The sequence below is a fragment of the Vulpes vulpes genome, unplaced genomic scaffold, assembly GCF_048418805.1.
Source record: "Vulpes vulpes isolate BD-2025 unplaced genomic scaffold, VulVul3 u000000729, whole genome shotgun sequence".
In the NCBI taxonomy this organism is placed as follows: Eukaryota; Metazoa; Chordata; class Mammalia; order Carnivora; family Canidae; genus Vulpes; species Vulpes vulpes.
In genome coordinates, this window is record NW_027325764.1 from 56,171 (window position 1) to 67,353 (window position 11,183).

Consider the following 11,183-nt stretch of genomic DNA (forward strand, 5'->3'; position numbering starts at 1 on the left):
ACAAATATATATGTATACATTTATTATTTATTCAAAATTATTCTTGAAAAGAACTTTGAAAAGTTCTTCTCGAACTCCAAACTAGAACTCACTACTCCAACCACAGAAATATCTTATTTGCTCTGTTCTCACAACACTTCTTAGAGTCTTAGACTTTTGCATTTTTACGAAAACTTAGAATCAAGGTACGGTCGACATTTCTCACCTGTAAGTGAAATAGTCTCAACTTAATAATCCTTCCTCCTGCCATATCCCTTAGTCTATTTGGTGTCATACTTTGGTTTTTATTCTTTGTTTTGTTTTTACATATTTAAGCTTTTTATCGTTGATTTAGCTTCTTTTGGTCTCCAATATCATGCTGAAGTGCTGTCTAGTGTTCCTATGTGCAAAAGTGTACAATGTGTCTTACAAAGAAAATACATGTGGTAAGCTGCATTCAGACAAGAGTTATAGTGCTATTTGCCATTAATTCAAAGTTAATCAATCAACAATATATATTAAAGAAAGTATTTTTAAAGAGAAACATAAAACAAAGTTATATATTGATCAGTTGATAAAGATGTTGTGATCAGTTCTCAGGAATATATCCCTGCATTATCCTTAGGAAAAGTGGTTCTGTATTTGCTATTTTGGCATGTGTGGTCACTTTATAGAATATAACTACCCACCAATAATAAGAAATGGCTGTGCCTATTTTGTTTGTGTACAAACACTGCCTTCAGCAATATTTTAAAATCTCCCTTCTAATTCCACAGTAGTGCCTGTCTTGTGCACATTTCCAATTTTATGGTCATTTCAATTATAAACAAAAATTTGGCCAACTTTAAAGCTTCAGTTTCATATTCGTTTTAATGCTTGCCTCCTTCTTTCCCACAAAACTAGCCAGATAGCTATCCCAAGAATGAAACTGAGGCATACATCTTTTACTTTTTGTTATCTTGATATTCTGAGCCGCCTTCCGTGCCAAAATGGAATAGGACATGTAGTTACTCATATGAATATTGCTGTAGTTTTCTTTTCTTCACCCTGCTGCTCTTGTTAAGACTAACTGGTCATTGATACTGTTTCTGTGCAGCATCCAGATGCTGGCTCTCTTTTCACATCCAATATTGCACTCTGCACTCTGCATGTGATTATATCATTGTACACCAAAACAAATAGCCACATGTCTTTCTTCCTCAAATCATGTCATTCTTTAGATCTGGTATATGTGATATTCTATTATTTCTTCTTTTAATAGCTACCGTAGTAATCATTAATGTTATTGTAGATTTTTGCTTTCCCCCTTTTTGGGAAAATGATAGTATTATTCTTTGCCACTCCACACATTATATGAAGTCATGTGCTTCTTAGAGTAGAAACCTCTAAGAAGTAGGACATAATTTGCAATGTCCCCTTTCACTACCACAGCAATCTACATCTCACTGCAGACAGTAGAATCGTCACCAAATTATATTCTTGATGGAGTATAATGTTGAGACAAACCTCCCAGTTGATAGTATCAAAAGTAAAGTGGTGCCTTAAAAAATAAAGTATGTGGCATTGGCTTATAAATTCTCCAGATTGTAAAAGACAACGTTAATCAGAAGTTAAAGACTGCATTGGTGAAATATTTGATAAAATTGTTTTTTGAAGTAATTTACAAGGAAGACTGGATAACTAAGAAATGTTTAGATCTAAAGATTGGCATTGGTAGTATGTTTCAGTTTGGGGTGATTTCTTTAAGAAACGTATTTTGAAAAAAAGAGGCAAACTGAAAAAAAGTGGCCAGTTTGCAAGTAGGAATAAAAAATAAAATAGAGATTTCAGAAACTCAGTGATTTCAAATGTTGAAAAAATTTACCGAATTAAGACCCCAATACAAAGAGATAACACTGAGAAAACATTTTGACTCAGAAAGGCAGATCAGTGTTCAGCCTTGGTAATTTTGGTCTAGCAACGACGATGTGATTTAGCTGAATGTGAAGTTCGTAAAAGATACACATGATTGGCTCCTCCAAGTCAATAAGAGCTGGCTCTAGCATCCCCCCTGTCTCTCATCTTCCAATAAGCTATCTTTGGCTTTCTCTCATAGTCATAGAAGGAGTTCCAGAAAATAGGCAGAAGTATTCAATAACACTTGAGGCCTAAATGCATAACTGATCCACTGTGATTTCCCTTATATTTTATTGCGCAGAGCGCATCACAAGGATGTGAAAAATCATGAATGTGGAAAATGATTCCAAATCATAAATGTGGAAAGTGATTCCAAACCATGATATGAGTTTCCATAAAGTCCTATTACAATGCATACACATTTGCTAAATCTAATAAATGTTACTTAAGGCTACTAATAGGAGAGAGAATTAAGAAAGAAATATTAAATGGTAATAGTTCTAGTTTTTATTTTTTGTGATATTTCAATTACAACAATATATATTCCATCTAAGCTGTGAAAGATGAAGAAATTTACAAAATTTCATTTTACCCATTAATCATCTGCCAACCATTAAACTTAGTCTTGTAAAAGTTGTTACATTTTTATTTTTAAAGACTGTTTTTAGATAGATTTGCTTTGGTAACAAATAGCCCCCAAACTTCAGTGGCATAAAACATTACTTTTAGTAATTTTAAGCACATTTACTTTTAATCAGGAGCTATATGTTTGTATGCTTTATATGCCTTTCCATTACGGACTGTGATTAAAGGAACAATCTCTGCTTGGGACATCTCTGTTGGCAAAAAGACAAAGCAAGATAGCTGGTAGAAACTTAGAGTTACCTTTTCTACTCAAGTGTGTTAAGTCATATCTGCTCCCGATTAAATTGACAGCTTGTTATTGAAAATAGTAACAGTGACAATAATAATACAATAAAAAATGAACTTATTTCCTTAAACTAAAATATTATGGTGAATTTATATCAGATAGTCATAATAAGTAAGTATTTTAGGGAAGAGTAAGAGTGATAAGCTTATAGCAGACAATGGCTCATAGAAATCCTGAAATATTTCTGGAAAACATAAGGGAGGGAATCAGTATTGGGGTAGGCCATTTTTTCCTCCTTAGAAATAGCTCTCAGATCTTTTCTTCTTTATCCTTGTCTCCAGTCTCTCGAAAGTCCTTCTTTTTGTACAGTAACCCTTGACGTATCTTAAAAGGACAACAGAAAGCAAGGACCCCGAGTTTACATCCACATAAACCTAAAACTCTTCATACATTTTTCAAACACCATGACACTATATAATCTCACATTACCTAAACTTCATCACTAGGAAATAAGGATTCCATTAATTTGCTATTCTAATTTGTGAAAGAAACTTATTCATTCCAACAGGTCTACAACTGAAGTTCCAAATTCAGCTGCAACCTTATGCATCTAAAGACTAAGGGGAGTTTTATTAGTTTCTTAGGGCCACTGTAACAAACTACTAAAAATTGGGTAGCTTAAAACAACAAAAATTTATTTTCTCCTAATTCAGAAGATTGGAAGTTCAAATTAAAGTGTTGACAAGATTGGTGGTGACCGGAGGTTCTCTCCTTGTTCCTGGTGGTTGCTGGCCATTCTTGAAATTACTTGACTTGTAGATATATCACTCCACTCTCTGCCTTTGTCTTTACATGGTGCTCTCCTTTTGGATTTGTTTATGAATCTCTTTCTTCTTATGAGAACACCAGTCATATTGGATTTAAGCTCCACCTTAATCCACTATGTTTTCATCTTAACTTGATTGTATCTACAAAGACACCACTTTCAAATAAAGTCACCTGCATGGGTTCTGAGTGGATATATATTTTGGGAGATTACTATTCAAGCCAGTATAGGAGGCTCAACCAAATCTATTCAGGATAAACTCAAAGACCCACATCAAGACCCATTTTAATCAAACTGCCAAAAGCCAAAACCAGAGAATCTTGTAGGTAACAAAAGAAAAATGACTTATCATATATAAGGGATCTTCACTAAAATTATAAGCAGATTTCTCACCAGAAATTTTGGAGGCCATAAGAAAGTGAGCTGATATATTCCAAGTTCTAAAAGAAGAAAAAGTATAAACCAAGAATAATATATCCAGCAAAATTGTACTTCAAAAATATCATAAATTAAGATTTTTGTCTTATAAAAATCTGAGGGAATTTGTTACCACTACACATGCTCTGCAAGAAATACTAGAGTCTTGAATGTCAAAAGGAAAATATAATAGATGGTAACTGAAAGATGTATGAAGAAACAAGGATTTCAGGAAATATAAATATATAAGCAATTACAAAAGCTATTATTACTGTAACAATAGTTGGTAACTTTACTTTCTGTTTTTTGTAGGAATAAGAAATGAAAACTTTTTAAAATACTATTATTAGTCTAAAAGTATCATTGGAAGTTTGGTTTGTAATTCCACATTTTGTTTTCTACATAATTTAAAAAAACTGGTGAATTAAAAAAATATCAACTTACGGTTTTGGATATACAGCATATAAAGATGTAATTTTGTGACATCAGCACCTGAAAGGAATAGGGATAGAGCTATAAAGGAGCAGAGCTTTCATATAGTATTGACAAATTCAAATTAGCATATTATTATAGTTTCAGGTATAATTTTAAATATAATCCTCATAGTATTCACAAAGAAAATAGCTTTAGAATACACACAAGAGGGGGTTAGACAGGACTTTAAATGTTTCACTAAAAGAATCAACTAAACATGAAAGAATATGGTAATGCAAGAAATTAGGGACAAAAAAGCTATAAGACATATTTGATGTAAATCAAATAGCAAAATGACAGAAGTCTTTATCAGTAATTACATTAAATATAAATTGATTAAATTCTCCAATCCAAACATAGAGAATGGCTGAATGGGTTAAAACATGGTTAAACTATCTGCTGTCTATAAGAGACTCACTTTAGATCCAAGACACGAACGTGTGGAAAGTGAAAAGATGGAAAAAACCCTTGCAAATAGTAACCAAAAGAGGAGAGGGTGGCTATAGTAACACTAGAAAAAATAAACTTTAAATGAAAAAAAGGTAATAAAAGTTAAGGGACATTATATATTAATGTTCATACGGCATGATACAAAATTATAAACATTTATATACCTAATAACAATCAAAATATATAAAGCAAGGTTGTCTTCCCTTGGTAATCTAATCTTTCTTCTTGGAAGAAGCCTTAAAGAAATAGTTTTGCAATAATAGTTTGATGCTTTAATACTTCACTCTCAATAATGATTAGAAAAATCAGAAGAGATTTCTCTGGAGAGGGAAGAAGGAAATAGAGGACTTGAACCACACAACTAAACCAGTTACATCTAACAAACATATATATAGAGTTCTCTACCCAACAACAATCATTCTTTTCAACTGTACATGGGATATTTTCCAGGAAATTGGAACCCTTGTGCACTGTTGATCAGAATGCAAATTTGCACAGCCATTGTAGATAAACAGGGAGGTGTGTATGTGTGTGTGTTTTAAGATTTTATTTATTTATTCATGACAGACACACAGAGAGAGAGAGTGAGAGAGAGAGAGGCAGAGACACAGGCAGAGGGAGACGCAGGCTCCTTGCAGGGAGCCCGATGCAGGACTTGATCCCAGGACTCCGAGATCTTGCCCTGGACCGAAGGCAGGTACTAAACCACTGAGACACCCAGGGATCCCCTCAAGATGGTCAATTTTAATATATCATGTATATTTTACCACAATTTTAAACTGGAAAAAATGATTATTTACCGTTAAAGCAAAAATAATAACAATGTGGTGTGGAGTTTATAACATATGGGGAAATAAATGTGTGACAACAATAACAAATGGCCATGAGGATAGAAATGGAAGTATACTATTATAAGGTTCTCACACTTTACATGAAATGGTTTAATATTACTTGAAGTGTTGAAACGTTAAACATATATACCATCAACCTGCAATCACTAAAATAAGTATTTATAGTTAATTGGTGAACAAAAGTGATATGTGAATTCATAAAAATATCCAATTAGTATAAATTAAAGAGAAGAAAAAGGCAACAAAGAACACATGGAAAAATGGAAACAAAAATAGTAAGATTTAAACCTTGAATGGTTAAACATAACACTACTGTGTTATCTGAGACATATACCTGAGAGGAAAAAAAAAGCAATACCTATACAAAGATTTATATGCAAATTGTTTGTAGTTTTATTCATAATATTCATAATATTATTATTCATAATATCTTAAAACTGAGGGGCACTTGGGTAGCTCAGCGGTTGAGCATCTGTCTTTGGGTGAGGTCATGATCCTGGGTTCTTGGGATCAAGTCCCACATCAGGGTCCCCCCAGGGAATCTGCTTCTCCCTCTGCTCATGTCTCTGCCTCTCTCTCTCTGTGTGTGTCTCTCATGAATAAATAAAATCTTAAAAAAAATAAGACACACACAAAAAAGCATATACTATAGGATCTAACTAAAGAAAATTTTAGAAAATTCAAACCAATAAAAGATGTCAGAAATAAAATCAGTTATTGCCTAGGAAAGATTGGAGGTAGCTTGGTTGGGAACTGTGATTACCAAGGGAAGACACAAATTTTTGTAGGTTATGGAGATGGGTTCAATATCCTGATTGTATTAATTGTTTCACAGGTTTATATATTGTCACAACTTACCAAATTCTAACTATAAATTAGACTTTATTGTAGTTAATTACATCTCAAAAAATAAAACTAGCATAAAGGCTGAAACAGAGACATTAGCAATCCCATTTTAAACAACAAATATAAAGATTAAAAAATTACCTTTTATTATAAGACATAGTTTACATATGTTTTCTCTAACTAGAATTCCTATATGCAACATTCCAGAGAAGCTGTGTTAAAAGACACTGTGTTAAGAAGTAATGTCTAAAAATTTGTCAGTCTATACCATCTGTACCCATTGTATAAACATCTTTCTGTTAGATAACTTGAAGATTTATTATGGAAGCAGCAAATATAGTGCATGTTCACCAAAAATGTATCACATACTGTAGGAGAAGACACAGGCCATTGTATATCAACTAATTGGTCATGGAAAAACTATATATATTAAAAACAAAAAACTTCAACACATTAAGTCAATCATACTTTTGGAACAAGACACATTATTGGTTTCATTTTAAAATTTAGGAGATCCGTGGGTGTAAAATTCATACAATAGTGTTTCTTGTGATTCCTTTTAAAAATGCAAATATCTCCTAGGCCTGCAAATTTCCTGAAATTCAACACCTTCTGCTCTGTTGAAATACACAGATATGTTCATCTTTAATTAATAGCTCACTACAGACTGAAATTTAGTACCCTTCAATTATTATGGTTTGATTTAGAGAAACAATACTTAATTTTTTTTTTTATAGTCAAACTTATGGGCACCTGGGTGGCTCAGTCAGTTAAGCGACCTACTTTTGATCTCAGTTTAGGTTTTGATCTCAGGGTTGTGAGTTCCAGCCCTGTGTTGGGCTCCATGCTGGGTGTGGAGCCTACTTAAAAAGAAATAAAATAAAACAAAAATCAATCAATCAATAAACAGTCAAATGTATTATATTAGTGGTATATGTTATTAAAACTACCTCTCAGAATGCATGGGTTGGAAAGATAATGAAAATGTTTCCCAGTTTGGGAATTACCTCCTTGTCATACGTCAAAAAGTTATTAGAATTAATTATTAATATTAATATTAATCAATTAATATTTACTTCCATCACTTTGTTCATATCTGCATAAGTCCCTATATTGCAGATACCTTATGTAGTCTTAATCTATATCTATACCTGTATGTAACCAAGTGTGCTGGAAATCTGAGACAAAAGAATAGCTTAAAATGGATGAGCATATTTTAGTCTATATGAAATTTACTATCAATTGAGACGATAGGTCTTAATTGATTTTAGTTATGTGTGTATGGGGGAGAGTGTAGGTAAAGGAAACATTAATTGTATCTTTGCCTCAAATTCTGACTCAATAGAAACTTGAATTTTTCATTTTAAATGTTATTTGTTTAACTATGTTAAGTTTATTTTTACCTGAGAAACTTAGGAATCACAGAGACACAAAGATAGTAGTGATCCCATTCTAAATAGTGTGGATATAAAATCTTTTCCTTATGGTGCTAGTTTGTACAGCTCATTTCCATGCCCTGTTACTCACTAATGCTATTATAGTTAAATTGGAATCTTTCTAGTGACAATCACACTACATGAAATGTTTCCTTGTAATTATATTAGAAGAAGATATGTTGTGAAAACTGTTAGCTTGACTAGTTAAAACTTGTAAAATGTATGTTATTCTTGCACTTAGCTACATATTTTTGGAAGAAAAAAAAGTATATACAGTGTTCCTTGGCACCTGTGCGTATGTGTGCTCTCTCTAAAACAAACAAACAAACAAATAAATAAATAAATTATTTTTAAAAAAGAATCTCTGATTTGTAGCCAATTCCAGCAAAAATGTGGGTAACCTGGGGACCCACTACTTGTGATTGGTGTTTGAGGTGGGACAGTCTGAAGCTTTAATCATTGGGGTCTGCATACTGATCCTGGGTAGTTAGTAACGGAATTAAAATAAATTGTAGGACATGTAATTGGTATCTGCAGAAAATTGGAGAATTTCTTGGTGTAGAAAATCTACATATTTGGTGTCTAAAGTGTTGCCAAGAGAGAAACAATTTTCTTTTAAAGTCAAAATATACTCCCATAAACCTGGAATTCCCCAGAAAATACATTGTCTCCATAAGGATGAAATAGGAATTATGCCTCCCCTGCCACACTATGGAAATGAAAAATGTCTGGATTCTTTATCATTGAGTGAGGGCAGAAAATAATTCTAAAATAAGCAGAACGCACTGTATTTATAACCAAGTGCCATTTTACATATATGCAAGTTTGTTTTGGACATAGATATTATTCTTTTTTCATGATGCCATAATGAGGTCATACATTATGGTTGCATATTTGTTTAAAAAGGTTGTAAGCTTCCAGAAGGTGGGGATAGTAGCGTTGAATTTCTCTCATTATCTTCCTGCTGCTGGGTCCAGAGCAAATGTGCAATAAATGACTTGGGTGAAGAACATGGATTATTTGTGCCAGAAGGAGCAGTAGTGTTTGGGGGAAAGGTCATGGCCGAATGCCCTTATGGATTTTGCTTATCTTGGGCAAGGGATGTTAGAATAATTGTAAAATATGGAGAAATTCCTTTTCACTCTGGAAATTTGGGTTATTTTGTGTGCAGAGACCGATATCCTGATGGCTGAGTTATAACTAGAAGAAAAACACTGAATGTGGTTGGGGACAGCCATTTCTCTTTCTTTTATGGGAAGAAATTATGGTTATTACCTGAGATTTCATAGCCATGAATAGAGTACTGATAGAAAGATTCTGAAGTATCTCAGATTTTTCTAGGTATTGTTCTAATCCAAAGAATCAAGGGTTCATAGGTAGTATGAATTAGGAAGCATACAGTTATAATGTTAAGGATTAAACAAACACAAAGACAATGACTCTGAATCCAGACTGCCTAGATTCATATACCAACTCAGCATTTTTTAAAGACTTTATTTATTTATTTATTTAATTATTTGACAGAGAGAGAGAGAGAGAGAGAGAGCACAAGCAGGAGGAGTGGTAGGCAGAGGCAGAAGGAGAGAGAGAGGGAGAAGCAGACTCCCTGCTGGACAAGGAGACTAATGCAGGGTTCCATCCCAACCCTGAGATCATGACCTGGGCTGAAGGCAGACGCTTAACCAACTGAGCCACTCAGGCACCCCTAGCCACTCAGTTGCCCCCCAACTCAGCTTTAACTAGCTGTATAACTTGGAGATACTATTTCTTTGTCTGTACAATGGGGACACCCACAAATTTCACCTCATACAATCATTGACAATATAAGTGAGTTAATTTAGATAAAGTGTGTTTAGGTCATATCTTGACACAATATTACCATATTAATATTATCTCTCTGCTTTCTTACCTGGACACCAGTAAGCTGAGGGGAAGGGAATATACTATTCAACTCTACCTGTTCCACAGCTCTAAAGGCTGCAACATAATAATAACAATAAAAATGATAATAAAATTTATTAACATCTTGTATATCAGTCGCTGTAATTTTATATTTATTTCTTTCCCTTATTACAATGAGGATAGTAACATCAATATGTCCATCTTACAAAGAAACTTATCATTAAAGAAACTTATTACCTTGCTTAAAAACAAACAAATAATAAGCAATGATGTTAAATTCCGGCTTAGTCTAACTTCTGAGTACTCTTTTAAAACCAGTTATGCCATCTTAAAAGGAGAAGAATTTGATAAAACATGCATTGGATAGATGAAAGAACAAATGAATTTCAAAAAAAAACCACATCATCTCTTTTCACAATAAATTTACTTTATGGATATGTTTAGTAATGATAATGACTTCACATTCATTTCAGCACTGGTAAATGTGTTTTTTTTCAGTATCTTTTAAAGGTACTACAGCAAAGTGGTCTCCATAAGGCAAAATAAAATGTGGTGCCCTGGTATCTGTTTCTTTAATTGAGCTTTTAAAATATATATCATTTGAATGAAATTATAATGATTTCATTAACCTATTTTGCCCTTTCTCAAATATACTGACTATAAATGTGATAGGAAATTACAACTGCCCATTGCTGGAAGAAAGCAATCAAGCTAGATTGACCAATATGATTATTACATGCCTGTCTGACAACTTTTTCCCCCTAGATACTGAAGCTGAAGTTGGCAGACCATATAAATATCTATTTGTCTATTTATGAAAAAATTAAATCAGGAAAACTCAGGATCAAAATTTTAATTAATCAGTTTTACAGAAGGAAATCTCAAATTTTTAGTTCTTAGGGATTTCCATTTTAATAGTAATTATAAAACATTCTGGCTTAGTTTGTTATACAGAGGTGATGGATATACATTCAGTGATTTTCAACGGGAAGCTTAAAATGCATTCCCAAATACCAAAATGTTTTACTGTGAAATAATTTTAAAATTTAGGAGAAAAAGAGACTATTAAGCTCTTAAAGGTGTTTAGGTTCATTTGCTAGATACCATATAAGCCAGATGCTATATGAGATATAAGGACTTGCGGATTTAGTAATTTTCTCATCTTTCAAATGTGAAGAAGTGTTGTTAGATATGCCGACATATAGATACCCAGAGGAAAAAAAGAAACAAAAAGC

General features: G+C 33.0%; 1 long non-coding RNA gene across 2 annotated transcripts; it reads right to left on the bottom strand.

Annotated features, from left to right (window-relative positions):
* Nucleotides 1–2,359: 2,359 nt before the first annotated feature.
* On the bottom strand, nt 2,360–11,168 carry LOC140597240 (uncharacterized). 2 transcript variants are annotated; one of them, XR_011999105.1, is made up of 3 exons: nt 4,434–11,168; nt 3,966–4,012; nt 2,360–3,130 (listed from the first exon to the last, which is right to left on the bottom strand). It is a non-coding gene; the product is annotated as an uncharacterized lncRNA (long non-coding RNA). The 2 variants fall into 2 exon arrangements; XR_011999104.1 differs by having other exon boundaries at nt 2,360–4,012.
* Between the last annotated feature and the right edge of the window lie 15 nt (nt 11,169–11,183).